This window comes from Aplysia californica, unplaced genomic scaffold (assembly GCF_000002075.1).
Source record: "Aplysia californica isolate F4 #8 unplaced genomic scaffold, AplCal3.0 scaffold00260, whole genome shotgun sequence".
NCBI lineage: Eukaryota > Metazoa > Mollusca > Gastropoda > Aplysiida > Aplysiidae > Aplysia > Aplysia californica.
Genome location: NW_004797530.1, coordinates 195,567 through 212,973, shown reverse-complemented (window position 1 = coordinate 212,973; position 17,407 = coordinate 195,567). Strand labels below are relative to the sequence as shown.

Here is a 17,407-nt window from a genome sequence, read left to right as displayed (position 1 = left end):
CCCCCAAAAAAAGAAACAAAAAAAGAGTGACCCATCTATAAACCAGCCGACGGTAATGTCCAGCGTAAGTCCACTCACCAGTCCATGGAAAGCCACTTCCGGGGAGATGACCTCCATCTGCGGAAACACGTGATCCAGATACCACTGGAAGTCTCGACACCCAAGGTCCTGACGTAACTGGGTCCTCAGTGACGTGTCCCCAATGTCCAGATCCACAGGGAAATCCTGGGGGGCACAGAAAATAGAGAAAATAGATTTACTGATGGATATGTGAATGATATTTGCCTATAGGCGACAGATTAAAGAAAAGTGTTATGTTCAGAAAAATATGTTTTGGGGAAAGGAGACAGGGGAGAGAGAGGGAGAGAGAAAGAGAGAGAGAGAGAGAGAGAGAGAGAGATATGATATTATAGTAAGGGGCCGTTTACAAATGACTTCAGCTCAGAGGAGGTAGGTTGGGAGGGGGGGGGGGGGTTTATGAAAAGTTGATAAAAGTTTACATCAACCACGATGCTTTAAAAGGTTAGGGCAAAAAATAAAAGAAAGGAAGAACAAATGTTATAGAACACATTTTCTTGGCCTAAATTTAAAAAGTTAAATTGGATCAAATTGATTTACAGGTATTAGATATCCTTTTCTTTCCAAGCTGACATGATACTCCAATCTTTTTGCTTGGTTTATTTTCCAAGCAGTTATATCCAAACTATTTGTGGTCATTATTTTGGTTGGATAAAGTTGTTAAAAAATACTTTGACAGTTCAGGTATTTCTTTGTTGTATTCTTTAATAAACAATAGTTATTTTAAAAATTGAAAATAAAGATCAAAGGTCTATATAAATAATATAAAATGCATCCTGTACAAGTTCATCTGAATGTACATATACATTTTGACTGACGTCAACTAGGGGGAGGGAGGGGGGGCATTTTTTTGCCAAAACTTTGCTGAAATCATTTGTAAACTGTCCCTAAGCATACAAATAGGACTAGATATTTTTTAAAGACCTTTATGGTTTCAAGTGCTACAATATGGAATGCAGATAATAAGTAGGCCTATCAGTATTGACAGTGCCACCACACACTATTTTGAGTCCAGCGTTGTCACACTGAAACAAGAACTACTGGTTTTTTTTTTAGAACAACCCAGACTTTTTTTTTGTGCTGTCACAACAAAAAATAAATGAATCTGCGAATTAGATAGGACTACACAGTGCTGCCAAGATGGATAATAAAAAGAGGTTACCTTGACAACCTGAGTGCTGCCAAATAGGTGAATAAAAATGGGTTACCTTGTCAAATTGAATGCCAGATCAAATATAAATAATGCACAGATAATACCCATGTACCCATGTATTATTAATTAAAGAAAACAAACAGAAATTCGCAAGAAAGTAAGCTTTCATTTTAGAATACTGTAATATGAAAACAAATTTTATTTATTTCAAATTATTATTGTGAACATTATAACAAATAAACACAGTGAACATTTCATAAAGTGACAAGATGTCATAATCATACACAGCAGTGATACATAGAGCATCACATTAGAGATGTGAAAAAGCTCACACACACACACACACACACACACACACACAGATACACACAAACACACACACACACACACACACACACACACACACACACACACACACACACATAAACATGTATATATACATATACATATATATACAGTAGAGTCCACAAATCTTGAACCCGAAAATCACGAATTCTCGGGTATCTCGAACACAATGCTCAGTCCCGTTTCAGTCCCTATGTTTGCTTTGTATTGACTTCACGGAGTTCTTGAACACTCGCAACATGCAACACTTGAATCTCGAACAAATCCGCTTCTCATTTTCAACTAAAGACCCAGCTTTACAACCTTTCTGGTCGGGGGGTGTTTCTTTGTAATTGTTACAGCCAAAACGTGGTTCTTGACTCACCACGATAGGCTGGAGGAAGGGGGGACGGGGAAGGGGGGTTGGGGAATGATGCTGACCACACCACATGACTGGCCTGCCACGCGTGCAATCATGCTGTGGGATGTGCGCGGTGCAGATGGCAAGAGGCATAACTTTCTGTAAGCCAATGAAATGAGAGGGAAGGAATGACGTAGGAGTCGGTTGTGTACCCATGAGATTTTCTGCTTTCCACTTTCATTCATCTTCTTGCTTTCACATCGTCAACATGTTTATCAATGGAGCTAACAGCGTAAAATGTTTTAATGCTCTTTTCTATCTACCTAGATTTTCTCTATATTTCTTCGTATCTGGGGCTTTCACGGACACAACGAATTACAGAAATCTCGAACACTATTTCCAATACCCGTGTTTGACTGTGTACATATGAATAGGCCTATGACTGTACTTTAAGCCTTACATGAGCAGCAAAACCATTTTTCTTTAGGGACCGTTCACACATGACGTCAGCTAAAATTTGGCTAGAAATGAGCCCCCCCCCCCCCCCCCCACCCAGTTGACGTCAACCAAAGTGTAGGCCTACAGTATGCATTTTATATTTACACTTTTGATCTTTATTTTAAATTTGAAAGGTGAAAACTATAGTCTATTTTCACTCATATTTTAGTTCTAATCTCCAGCAGTCTGCGCTAAGGGGAGATAACTGTTAATTTTAGTTTTTAGGCCCCCCCAAAAATATGGTCCAATTTAACGACTGTGTTAATTTTAGGCCAAGAAAATGTGGTCTGTTATATTTTTACTTCCTTTCATTCCATCTTTTTTCCTCTCCAACTTTTAGAACGTCATGGTTGAAGTCAACTTCAAAAGGACCCCCCCCCCCCCCCTCCATGTCAAGTTTTGTAAACTTTTCACTCATTCCCCCTCCCCCCTCTAAGCTGACGTCATTTGTTAACGGTCCCTTAGGCACAGATAACCCTTTGCGGTAGCCCACTTGATGTGATACCAGTTGAGGCATCTATAATTTCCTGCATATGAAGTCTTAAACTTCGTGTACAAACACTGCAATTCCATTCTTGAGATTTCTCTTTTCTCTCAAACAAATCAAGCTCCTTGGTCCAAGCCTCTGCATTGATAAGTACTGCCTCGCCTCAGAAATGTCAACTTTGGACCTTGATCTAGTTGTTTACGTTTGGAAAAGGCTTACTGTGTATCCAAGCGATGTATCACCTTAATTTACAATGGCTTCAATATAAGACAAATAATACTCTAATAATACGCGAGATCATGACTGATTTGGTCTATGGCCCTTGTAAACAGACTTGTACGAACGCCTGCCATGAATTTAAGCGTAATCAATCTCCCTATACTTCTAAGCTTCATTGATCAGTTTCTTGGGGCAACGCTAGAGTGCATTTTTAATTGTTTGGGTATTTCTGTTATAGAGTTGAACAGCAGCCGATTGAAATAAACATCAATTGCATTTTCAAGACTTTCAAAATTTGAAACTACTTGTCCAAAAGCGAATTGAGGAGAAGCTTCCTCCATCATTTTGGCTCTAACTTAATTAAATTCTGAAAGTTAAAAGTGAAAGAGACTTCAGTAAAGAAGAGCATCTTTGCCGTAAAAATAGCTCAGAGAACCATGTTTACTGGACCGCAAAAATAGCCCTGAAGACTGTCTTTACATGACCGTAAAAATAGCCCTGAAGACTGTCTTTACATGACCGCAAAAATAGCCCTGAAGACTGTCTTTACATGACCGTAAAAATAGCCTAAAGAACCATAGAAATAGCCACTGCGTATTAACTGTCCCCATGGTTTTATGCACCCCGCATAATTTAGCAAAATGTTATCATTTTTTGCATAATTTCTGATTATTTTCCTTTATCATTCTTTGTTAAAATTAACAGAATCGCATAATTTCACATTTTTGGGCTCAGTTTGCATCAGAATTTTTCTTTCATAAAATGATTATGGGGACAGTTTTAAAAAATAAGCAAAATACAGCCCAGCAAAGAAAGAGGTAAAAGCCGGAAAAAGAGTCCTCAAAATTCACAAGCATTTTAACAAATGTGGCTATCAACACGTTTATTATATATATATATTATATATATTAAATAATAAATATATAGACCTTGATATAATATATAGGGGAAGGTTGGGAAACATGGAATGTGGGATACATGGGGCAACTGCTGTAACTCATAAACCCTGCAGTTCCAGCTGTGCGCCATACTTATATATATGAACAGGTATGAAACAGAACAGCCCTCAAATCTGTTCCCACCCTCGGCTTTCATTTTCCTTTCAAGCTGTGGATCTCCAAACTTTTGATGCTGAATTTATTGGATTTGCTGAGAGACAATCTCTTCGTCTTGTTACATGCACAGAAACAGAGAAGTATTATAAGGCATTATTTTCCTTTGTTGTCATTATTTCAACATGCACATACTGTTTTCGTTTTTATCTTTTGCAAATCCTAGAACTTACAATCACATGTTGAATTTCATCAGCTTGGGGTTGGGATATATCTAGATGGGACAAAAAAAGCTTGTTATTAGGATGAGTGGGACACAGTGTGATGACAGTTGAGTTATTAACGTTATTCTTACTCAGATTTAAGACTGTGATGATAATTTGTCACTGATACTGATTGACTATTTTGGTTCTTCAGATTATGCCTCAAAACTTCCATCGGAAGACAGAAAGAAAGCATGCATGGTGAAGAATATGTAGCAGCTGAAGCCTTTCAGATATATATAAAACCCATCTTGCCAAATCCCTCACTTTTGGGAACTACCTCTACAACAAAAGGGATGATGTCATTTCCTGTCAAGTTTACAGTTCAATTGATATATATATAGATGTGTCCTACCGGTCAATATCAGTCATATGAAGGAAATAAAATTTCAAAACAGAGTAAACATTATTATTTTGAAAAACTTTCCCTACAATTCAAAACAAGAATGGAGTAAATATGGCCATATTTGACGAAAAAACAGAACTTTTAATTGAGCGAGGTGAGGAAACACGAAAAAGAGAAAATGGCCTACGAAGTTGCATCATGTTTCTACAGCAATGGGGGTCTCAGAATTAAGATAGAGACTAGAAATTTAGCAGTTATCTTGGCTATGCCACTACAAGGTAACATACAGAAGTATAAAACTATTCGTTTACAGAGAAAAAAACTTATGGAGAAAACAAAATTTTCACGAAAATGGACTTCACATCAAAAGCAACAAAATATTAGCATTATACTAGGTACCAGCTACTATATTTTCAAAGTAGCTGTATATCAAATTCATCTGTTTCATATGAAAGTATTGAAAGGCCTATGTCTCTTGAGAATTTCGGTACCATACTTTTACCTCTCAGCCTATGTTTAAGAGAAAGGTAGCTGTTTCAATTTAACATAATTTTGCTGAAGTCGCTAACTGGCGACAACCCCATGATTGACAGATAATAAAAGAGTACCAAGTGTACCAAACATCTCTACATTAACAGAGTACAATAATTATAACAAAGAAATCATGAAGCTTAATTTTTTTCAAAACTGTGAGATCATTACAAATCAGTATTTATTGCCTCAAACATGATGATCTGTCATTATTTCAATAAAAACACTGAGCGTTGTCTCGACCGGCTCCGCATCTGTCCCCGTGGTGAGCAAGTCGGCTCTAACCGTTAGTGGTGGGCCAAGAATCGATTCCAGGACTGATTCCTGCAATTATTGCTTCTGAGAAAATATTATTTCTTCAAAGAATGTATTTTTGAAAAAAAAATGTTGGTGCTTTGCTATGTTCTGAAATCGAAGTTATCCTGAATCTTGAAAACTTAAGAAAGAGTAGTCAGGATGCATAGTCATTGTCAAAGATTATATCGATCTAGTATACAGTGTCAAAACTTATTCGTTGCTTTCGCCTTTTTCTCATTCATCTGCTGTTGTTTCTAAATTATATTCTCTTTTCTTTCAATTCAAAATCTAAAACTGTAACGTCTGCCCACGAGGCTCTATATTATAGACTCTCATTTCTCGGTGTAGGTCAGTGTTGGTGTCTGACTTCATACTGTAGAGATTGGGTGGGGTAGTGCCTGGGGTAGCGCCCTCCCACCCCAAGTAATCAAAGGGATCGGACTAATCGTTACTCGCCGGATGTAATTGCTGGGGTCGGACTACTCGTTACTCGCCGGAAGTAGTCATGGGTGTCGCTACTCGGCGGAAGTAATTGCAGGGATCGGACTAATCGTTACTCGCCGGAAGTAGTCATAGGTATCGCGACTCGGCGGAAATAATTGCTGGGGTCGGATTAATTGCTGCTCGTCGGAAGTAGTCATAGGTATCGCGACTCAGCGGAAATAATTGCTGGGGTCGGACTAATTGCTACTCGCCGAAAATAATTGCAGGTGTCGGACTAATCGTTACTTGCTGGGAGTAATTGCAAGGGTTGGACTAATTGCTACTCGCCGGAGGTCATTGCAGGGGTCGGGCTAACTGCTAGTCGCTGCATATACAATCATAATACTGGCTACGGGTCGAAACCACTGGAAGAAATCATAGAGCCACTGGAAGAAATCACATCACTGGCTATAAAGAAAGTAATTGGGTTTGGCGCCGATTCCTAAGATTCCTAGCCTTTAATATTCGGGAATCTACTGTTACCGAAAAAAACAGGAATCGCCCACCTCTATTAACCGTAGTCTAGTGTACTGAGTGCTCCCCAGAGTTTCGCGGAAGGATTCTTGCCAAATAATTCCAAGCCGATGACTTTATTCTAATAGAAAAAGAACTGTTCTTTCTATTGGTACCTTTTTTAGCCAGTGTTTTCCACATTTTGAGTTAAAAATGATCTTTGAAAACTTTTAGACGCTTTTTTCAAGGTTTTCGAATCATCCAAACGCCGAAGGCCAGAAATAATAACCACGGGAAACCACGCTTATTAAAGCTGTATAGTTCTCCAATAATGAAAAGACAGTATTTAATCATCAATCTTTCTGCAAAGCATTCGGATGCATAGGTGTCAATTTTGAACAGGCCGATCTCGCATTCCGACCGCGAGTGGTTTCCCTTTCAATTTCCATGGCATTCTCTAGCTTCTAATAATCAGATGTACAAACAACTTACACTGTTGCAGTTGTAATGAAGAAAGTCTGAACTTTTTCAAAGTGTTCAAAATTTCATGGAATAAGTCACGTTTTTGTATTTAAATTAGAGCCTCATAGCTGATTTATAATAGCAATTGCGTCTTATGACTGATATTGAGCGGGGGAGACAGATAATTTACCAAAAACAAATTCCGGTTAGATTCTGGATGAGGAAACCCCTAAGAATAATTTCAGAATTTGTTGTTTATTAAATTGTTGGTTTTCCCCACTTTTTAAAGTGTTTCATCCCATTTGTGGATTATACAGTCGAACCTGCCTTAACGGAAACCTGTATAAAACGGAAACCTGTCTTAACGGAATCTCCCCGCTCCACCCTTGATATATTCCTCTTTAATTACCTGTATAAAACGGAAACCTGTCCAACGCGGAAACGGAAAGAAAAATCCGCTCCCTTCCGAGGGTTTCACCTGCCTAAGACGGAAAATGCTTTGCCCACTTAGCCCTGATTTGAAACAAAACTCGCAAGTTTTGTTCCGTCGGCTCTAAACATAACGCAATGGCCTTGCCGCTGGGCGAGGAAGGGGAGTAGGCGTTCAATTTGGGGGTAAATGTGACCCAATCATGTGAGCCCTGAGCGATGCAGATGGTCAGTGTAGTGTGGGTGTGAAATCTCGCAACTGCCCGTGAGAGTGCTCGAGTAGCGAGTCACTACGGAAACTTTCCTGGGTAGCCAGAAGCCAGAGGTGTGAAATTAGATTGACCAATGCCTGCCGCCCTGATCATACGGCCAGCCGAGAAAAGAGTTCCTTGAATCATTGTTACAATGATGGCAGTGAGGGCTGGCATTGGTGGGTGGGGCTAAGGGTGGAAGCAAAGGAGATGTTCAAACGTTTCTGTTCTTAATAGGTCAAACAGTGGTCCCATGAAAGGCAAGGACTGGAGGTAATTGGACAAGCAAAATTGACGCATGTCATTATCAGACAGGACAGCAATTGAGAGGTGTGAAGTTTGACCACTGCTTGCCGGTCGGACGAGCGATCCTTGATCCCACCGGCTGGGCCTTTGAACCTCCCGCAACCTCCACATCCCGCCTAAATTCCCCTGTCTAAGATGGAAAATGTCTAAGACTGAATTTTTTTCGCGCTCCCTTGCGATTCCGTCTTACGCAGGTTCGACTGTATATGGTTCTAATTAAAGAGCATTCATGAGTATATGTCTTGTCTGTTTATTAATGAATTTGGTTGATTAGCCCCGCCTGGCCTGCGGCTTCTGGCCCTTGGGGATTTCTGCACATGTTCCGTGTTCTGGCCCGTGGGGATTTCTGCGCATGCTCCTTTAAAATTCGCATGATCAATCGCGCAAGATTCAGTCACTCACTCAGTCACTCCTTGTCCTCCAAGTCAAGAGTCGGATCGGTCAACATAGCAGCTGAATTATATACGCGCCCGGAACATGCGCAGAAATCCTAGATCGGGTGAGTAGCCTGGCGCTAGTCACCCGACATCGGGCAGGGGGATTCCCAGGTGAGTAGCACCAGCCTAAGAATTAATTAATATTATTCACACCAGGTGTGTGAAAAAGAAATTTTGTTCGCACAAGGTCGAGCCTACGTTGATTTTGGACCTCATTTGTCACACCCGTGTATCCCACCTTTCGGCAAAGGCTTTAAATGTTAGAACAACTGTACACTTGATCTAGATCTAGATCTCTAGTATCATACTTGTTTCACTTTTAAGGTTAAAGCAAGCACTCATCTCTCTCTCTCTCTCTCTCTCTCTGTGTGTGTGTGTGTGTGTGTGTGTGTGTGTGTGTGTGTGTGTGTGTGTGTGTGTGTGTGTGTGTTTTCGTTTTCGTGTAGATCTAGATCTACATGATTCTCAAACAGAAGGGTGAACCACAGCCTAGGCCTAATATATTAATAATAATTGCCATACAATGACAACCTTTGACCCACCTTATTCGACCAGCACGACTAGGCCCTAGGCCTATCCATTACCGCTCCGTAACACTGGAGAAGGAAGAAAGTCTCAGTCTCAACTGGCTCAGCCTAGCCTAGCACAAGCCAGCCTATTTCCGTTGACACAGTTTAGGCTAGATCAATTTATTTGAGAATAAAGTAAATCTAGGCCACAGTAGGGCTCAGTATGCTACACGGAGCAAGTAAGAGAGGGATTCCCAAAACAAGGCCTTGGCACTGGAACCTGGACTGTCGCATTACTTACTCCGAGTTTGATTCAAAATGGGACCATAGGCTATCACTTGAGCATCGAGAGCAACAGAAATCGCACGCTCGGTCTGACACTGAATTGCGCGAGTACCACCAGAGAGTGGTACCAGAGGGTGGTACCACTGAGTAGTGACAAAGATCTTTGGTAGTGAGTAGTCTAATATACGCGACACGCTCTTTTATGTGATACGCAATGCGTGTGTGTAGGCGCTGCTAATTTGTAGTGGTGCAATTGATCGATCAAATTTTTCGATTAACCGAGCAAGATTCTTGGTCGAGTAAATCGACCAAAGTGGTTTCTTGACCGAGCGAGACATCAATCAAACGCCAAAATTAAGTGTCGCTATCAAACAAACGCGAAACCCATATTTTGTCATTGCATCGTTTTGAAAACCAGCAAACTTCAAACTTTTAACAAAGTGCAATAAGCATTTACGATTTCATAAAATGTATTTTTATCCTCATAGTAGAATCTGTTATAATTATCCAATATAAAAGCCTGTATCATTTTCAGTTTTTGACGGTCGTGTTTTTATGTTCGCCATTTAGGCTTTCCGGAGGATGGTGCTCCTGGGTAACTCTCAAACAGGCAATTATGAAACTTCCTCGAACAAACATCAATCAAACGCCAAAACTAATTGTCACTATCAAACAAATGCGAAACGTAATATTTATCTTTACCTCATTTTTAAATACGGCAAACTTCTTGCTTTAAAGAGAATTAAATAACAGTTATAATTCTGTAAGATGTATTTTTAATATAATAGTAAAACTGGGAGCTCATTATTAAGTACAAAAGCTAGTGTCCTTTTCAATTGTTGACTGCCGCGGTTTTGTGTTCGTTATTTAGGCTTTTGGGATAATGGTGCTCCTGGCTCCTGAGTAAACCTCAAACTGGCAATGATGAAACTTGTTCGAACAAACAGCAATCAAACGCTAAAATTACTCGTTGCTGACAAACAAACGCCAAACATATTTTAACGTCATAGCATTAATCAAAATAGAATAAAGTCGTATATTTCAATTATAAAATAGCTGCCCAAGAGTACATTTACTATCAGATACACAATTGGGAATCTTGTTGAATGTCAAACCCAGCAGCCACTCTTTATTTTTAGACTGTCGCGGTTTTTTTAAACTGCACTGAGGGTAAGAGACATTGAAATGGCTGTGCTCCTGACTGGAAAACCAACAAATTGGCAAATGTCTCGCGCCACCAGCACGAAAGCGAGACAAGTGTGTCAACTTATCAATATTCATAACGGAACATTTTATTTTTAGATCTAGCCAGGTTTATAATGAGGGTCATTTCATCATATCTTTTCGCGCTAGGTCGTTCTCTTCAAAAAGCATATATGGTACCATTTTCTAAATGATTTACTGACAGTACAGCAACAACAATATAAAAACATATTAAAACCCATAAACCCAGGCCCGTCCAACATGCCAGCTGCAGAATCGTAGGCTTACTAGATCTACGTCTGGGCCTACATGACCTTGAGACACATCGTCTGTAGGCTAGATCAGTGTTGTTGTTGTTTTTACTTTGTCCGATCAGCTGATTTATATCATGCAAACCAGTGACCCACTGGCATCTATACAAACCAAGTCTTTATTTCAGTTCCTCTTCATTTCTCTCTGCTCTCATTCTGACTTCGTAAGCCAGAATATTTCGTCCCATCTCTAGACTTGTTCACATTCTCAATCTTAGTAATTTGGATGCTTTCCTATTTTTACTTAAATTAATTTACAGTGGCGTCGGTGGCCTAGTGGTTAGGCTCTCGGACTCGCAACCGTAAGGTCGTGGGTTCGAATCCCGTCAAGGGCCCGACGTTGTGTCCTTGGGAAAGGCACTTTACACGAATTTTCCTCACTTCACCCAGGTGGGAATGGGTACCCGGCTATAGACAGCGAAAGATCTTGTCAGTTTGTTAGTGTATGAGCGCTTAAATGGCTGCTCGCACTGTATGCTTCCCGGGAAGCTGAGAATGTTTCGGAGTGTTCTATGGTCTGCTGGGGTAATAATATAGTGTTAAAGCGCATAGAGCCTGCTGTTGAGCGGGGATATGCGCTATACAAATGTTATCTATTATTATTATTATTAATTTCAACGCTTCGACTTTGATCTGCAACTTGTTATTCTGTATTACTGTACAGATTTTTGTTTCTGTGTCTAGATCTTTACTTTTCTTGAAAAACACATAGAATAAATACCAGCACAATGAATTAGCCTAACCTATTCATAAAATATGCTCGATCTGGGCGAAGAAGCAAAAAAAAGGAGGTAAGATTGAAGAATAGGCCTACCGGACCGGCGGATTAGGACAGCTTTTGCCTATGTCTCGACAACCTTAGGAATCCATGATTTTCCCCAGTTTTTATCCACTTTCTCTCTCACACAGGTAGGCCAAGCTTAGACACCCCCCCCCCCCCCCCCCATTCTCTCGCAATAATACGAGTGGTCCGGTATTCTTCAATCTTCCCGAAAGGAGCAATAAAAATACATATTAAACAAATTAACTAACTTTGCACGCTTCTTCTAGATCTACAAGTTAGTACAACTAGATCTAGACTCTTATTTTTATACCGCGCGAAGCGACGAAGACCAAAAGCTGTTTTTAGATCCAGACATCAGCTGAAAAATGCGTGCTTACAGCGCAGCTGCGATGACTTTTGACCCCTGCTCGATCTAGATTTCCTGGTCGAGAAAAAATTTTTCGGTCAATTTCATCGGTTAACCGAACAATTTTGCATTTAACCGATCATTACTCGACCAAGATTTTTCGCTTACTCGCACACCACTACTAATTTGCCGCCCCGCGGGTCAAGTTACCAGAACCAACATTAAAGTTCTTGACGTGCGTCTCGCGCGGGGGTTTGTAGTCCGTTACCAGGGCAACTTAATAATAATAATAGGCCTAGAAATTTATATAGCGAACTTCCCCAAATACAATTGATCAATGCGCTGTACAATAATACAAAGAACGTATGCAGCGCACAACTCCTATAGTAATCCTGCTGTCCCTTTCACTAGGCCTATGTCTGTCTGTCTGTCTGTCTGTCTGTCTCTCTGTCTCTCTGTCTGTCTCTCTGTCTGTCTCTCTCTCTCTCTCTCTCTCTCTCTCTCTTCATCTATCTATCGATCGATCTCTATCTCTCTCCACAGTAGGCTACATCCTCGAGTAAAGACTAAAGTAAAGACAATCCCACAAAAAAAACTTACCCAGACACCCTCGTACACATGTATGACATCACAGTCATTAATTGTTACAGAACAGAACAGCATGAATAAGCGATACTGAGAGGTAATGATATTTGTATTGGAAATGTCCGAAATTACAGATTGAAGCTAGACTGAAACAAATGAGTTTTAAGCGCTGATTTTAATTTTGTTGAAGTGGTAGACTCCCGGAGATGAGCTGGCCGTTCCACAGGGAATTTTAAGGGGCGTAGTGTGAAAAAGTTATCCCTCCGAGTCTCTGACTTTTGCTTTGGAAGGTCATAAAAGTCTTTTCTTCGTAGGTCTTAAAAGGCCGAGGTGGTATGTATTCGATGGCCATGTCACAAAAATATAACGGTGCAATGTTGTTGACGCACTTTAAAAAAACAACAAAACAAAACAAAATTATTTTGTACTGAATTCATGCTTTCACCGGGAGCCAATGTAGTTGAATTAGCATTGATGTTACATGCTCTTTGAGAGATCTCTTTAAAATTATGCGAGCAGCTTGGCTGTTCTCGAGTCACTGCATTTTAACCTATTTAACTTTAAGTGGGAAGGTTTCCAAACAAAGAGTTGCAGTAGTTTGGACGTGAATTAAGGACAAAAGAAGAGATGATGGTTTTGATGGAATCAACACTAAGATATGTTGACATTTGTCCTATTCTGCATAATTCTAAATAAATTACTTTACATAGACGGTTTATATGATGGTGCATAGATAGTTTAATTATTGCAGTCAAAATAAAAGCCTATATTTTTCACTTTAACTTTATCTTTGAAAAAGATGTTATCATTCAAAAATATATGGTCAAAATTGCAAAGCAATATCCCTGGTTTGGCATTGCAAAACAGAACTTCGGTCTTATCACCATTCATTGTAAGTCTGTTTGATATCATCCAGTTTTTTTACATCAGCAATACATTTTTTCCATGCAGGTAACTAGACGATTGAAATTTGTTGGTAAAACAGACTTGTACAGCTGAGTGTCGTCTGCGGACTTATGGTAGTTAACGTCGTGCTTCATAATTATTGAATCTAAAGGTTATGCATGTATAAAGCCTATATATGGGTGGACCCTTGGGGCACGCCAAATTGCAAGCTGAAAATGGATGACACTTCACTATTTACAATTAGTATAGTACAGACTGTGTACAATTAAACAAATAGGACTCAAAACATTCAAGAACAGTCCAGATCCCAGATAGGCTGAAGCTATGGCCTAATTACCTCCTGATCAAAACTGAATGATCGATATATATGGTATCAAATGCAGCACTTAGATCGAGTAAGGAAAAAACAAACACTTTGCCTTCGTCTGCTTCGCAAAGGAGGTCATTCTGGACTTTTAAATTCGCAGTCTCTGTGTTATGAGACGCTGTAGGTCCATTGATAACAGTCTAAAAGATCTTTTTTTCAAGATGTGCTCTGAATTGAGATTGGGCAACCTTTTCTAAGATTTTAGACAAAAAATGGTAGGTTAGAGACCGACCTATAGTACTTAAACTCATGCGGGGATAACGACTGTTTCTTTAGTAGAGATGTTACGACTGCGTGCTTAAAAACACGAAGGCACTCTTCCTGAAAGGAGTAAATCATTAATAATAGCTGTTACAACATAATGACAACATCAAAATGCTTGACTAATGTAAAGGTGTCGGGATAGGGTCAAGGCAGCAGGACTTCGACGGTGGTAATGACATTATGATCTCTTTCACTGAGTGCTGTGAGACAGGTTTAAAATTACTAAGGAGGTTCTTGTGGAACTCCTCAAATTCCGGTGCAGATGAACCGTGTTTATCTTATGCTTTGCACTTTTGCTCCCGTGTGATCACTGTAGCAACTGGGCTAGTCGTAATTCGTGATCTACTTTCTTCAAAATGTAGTCTATGTGCTATTCGTGTATAGGAATGAAATCTCTCTGGTAAACCGTCCATTGGTGGAAAAGGTGGTTATATTCACCGTTAATATGTCTTCGTTTGTTTATCTCGTGGACGCTACTTTTCCTCCTTCTTTCAATGCCCGGTAGAAGAAACCTCGTGAAACTACTGTCTACCGACAAAAAGTCTTCTTCAAATGAGGATGACATATTATTGTCTGTGTTGTAGCGGTACCATGATTGTGCTGATGATTAGGAGCGAGTTTTTTCAGCGCTATTAACCCTCCTGTGGCAACCCGCCACCCGCCAACCACCACCACTATCAACGAACCCTTAGTCTTTAGTACAAATAGCAATGTATTGCTATCACGTGTTCCATCCATGGCTCTTTGTCTTGGTAGTTATTATTAGTAATAATCTTCTGATTAGTATCGTAAAACGCGGTTGACAGATAGTTGAGATATACACACACACACATATATATATATATATATATATATATATATATATATATATATATATATATATATATATATATATATATATATATATATATATGTATATATATATATATACATATATATATATATATATAGGGTGGGGGTGAAGACGGGGACAATAAGAAATGAAGAAAAGACAACACCAACAGACTAATTAGAAGCCAGACTTAGAAAATAGATGTAGGAGATTGACAACAGTCTTAGAAGCGGACAGTATGCAGATCTAAAAGTTATTTTCAGAGCACATTTTTTAGATTTGTGATTCGAGACTTAGATCTAGATCTAATTCCTTGGATGCCAATATGAGATATTGCTTAGAATTTCCTTTGGCTACGTTCATGAACAAGGTAAAACCTTCCTTGACCATTAAATGAGGTTTTCAAAACAGCCGTAGTCATTGAAATTTTACAGCTCATTGTAAATTTTGCTCAGAAGACCAATATAATGGCAAAATCCCCAGCACATGTGTACTTTTTAAAACATGCCTGGGGACAAAAGTCATGGCTTCAGGGATTAAATATTTAACACTTGTACATGTACAGAGTATTGGACAGCAATACCGAAGCAAAAACATCTCGGTGCCCGTCCTTGTCTTATCTATTATTGAACTCTTTTGTCTCCATATTTTGCTAAATCCATTTCTAACTTATCTCTTGTTAGCCAGCATTTCACACAAATGAAAGTTCCCGAGATCTAGATTTATTTTATTTGAGATTTTGCGAGTGAAGATTCCCTTCCTGTTCCTTTATAGATCTATGACACGAGACAGCAGAGCTTATGAAATGAATTATTGAAAGATACAGAGCCAATTTAGACCTAACATGGTGAGTACAAGTATACTCTTTTACATTTCAACGTCTTGCCTCATAGGCAATATCTTGATTAATACTCATCGAATCTGTCTGAAATTGTCAGATAAGACAGTGCTTTCATATTATAGCAAGGAAAACACGTGGAATGCAAAGTTAAGAATGCTTTTAGTTTTCAATTTTGAACTTATAGTTGTCAGTAATGTCAGGGGGAAAAGTGAAAATAAGTGGCAGCTTTCAACGTGTGATGACATCTGGCGTTGTCACATCTTCTTGTCGTCGACGCATGGACAGGATGAATTTAGGTATTGCCTATTGAGGGATAATATTCCACTCTTGAATTAAGGGTAATTCTAACAGAGCAAGGGCTGGCGTGGTCTGGCACGAATGGCGCGATCTAAAAATGAAATGTCCCACAAGTGTTCAGTTGGATTAAAATTTGGTTAACGCGCTGGTCATGGGTGCAGAAAAGGAATGTTGTTAGTTTTGAGAAAGTGATTTATAACAGCAGCTTTATGAGCACGTGTATTATCATGCATGAATTTATCCTTGGGCTTGATTTTTGGAAGAAAAGTACACTGGGCTCGAGAACTTGGTTGATTTAGCCTTGGCCATCACACGTGACGACGCTGTGTCCGGTGAAGTCTGCGCTGGATGTGATGGGGCTGCAGTTTTATGCGACAAACTATAAGGCCCCTAGTAGGCCTACGAAGTTTCCTGTCTTTTAAACGAAAGGGAACGGTCATGACAAAGATCGGACTGTTATTTCTAAGTCTTTTCAACTAATCCCGGATCTTTGTTTGCAGACTTAAACTGATTTCTCAAGCGTTGCGTTAGGATGAATGCGTCCACCCTCCGTTCCGTCTTTCGGCGTTCTACTCGCTTGGGTCTGTCCTTTTGGGAGTCTATCGTTGCCATGTGATCCTGTGTGGCATACACATACACAGTGTGGCTGCTCATGTTGAACCTTCCCTCGACTAACGAAAGCGGAGAGCATCTATGATGTGAGTTCTGTCTGATTCATTCAACCGAAGCATGGCGAATCGATAAAGAGGAGCCACTTTTTATGTGGCGAAAAATTTGGAAGGATTCCAACTTTTGCGTGTATAATAGTTTTTGTTTTCAAAGTTACCCACACATCTTCACAGATTCACAGTATTTGACAAAATATCAAAACCCCGTGAACGACAATATCAAACAAATCGATAGACCAGTGCACACTGAGTACAGTTCACAAACGACAATGAGCTTGCATGACAGGTGTAAAAAATGTCAAAGTAATTGGATATGTAGCTTTTGAGCTACACACTCTTAAAATAAGTTCCAAATGTTAAAGAGTTTATTGGAGCTTTCTTATCGATCCCTCCTGTTACCAGGGTCTAGACCGACTTATTACACAAAAATCCGATACACTCTCCTTAGGCTAGGAAGTCTGCTACGGTTACATTTCAATGGTGAAACAAGCCATAACATTAAGCTCGAGTAGCTCGTGGTTGTCAGGGTAACGATGTGCAGAATTCCCCCCTGTCACTATCCCTGCTGTTACACGGGTTTTGGTTACAGGAGAGAATAAAAAGTAACACGAGAGAAGGGAACGTGCTCAATAGCTTATACTCAAGTTCAAATAAATAAACTTAATTTCATAACAGGCAGCATATCTTGTACATGCTGCTGATGCATATTATGATAGTATACATGTAGTATGCAGGAGTGACTCTCTCTCTCTCTCTCTCTCTCTCTCTCTCTCTCTCTC

The 17,407-nt window shown here is 39.6% G+C and overlaps 1 protein-coding gene across 2 annotated transcripts in view; it reads right to left on the bottom strand.

Annotated features, from left to right (window-relative positions):
- Nucleotides 1-9,575, bottom strand: part of LOC101848759 — a 22,515-nt gene extending 12,940 nt beyond the window's left edge. Inside the window, exon 1 of one of the 2 annotated variants that reach the window (XM_005100778.3) lies at nucleotides 8,973-9,575. The gene's annotated coding sequence lies outside the window, so the exon portion shown is untranslated. Of the gene's footprint in view, nucleotides 1-4,405; nucleotides 5,141-8,972 lie in introns of those variants that run through there. The other variant, XM_035970373.1, reaches the window with a different exon arrangement.
- Between the last annotated feature and the right edge of the window lie 7,832 nt (nucleotides 9,576-17,407).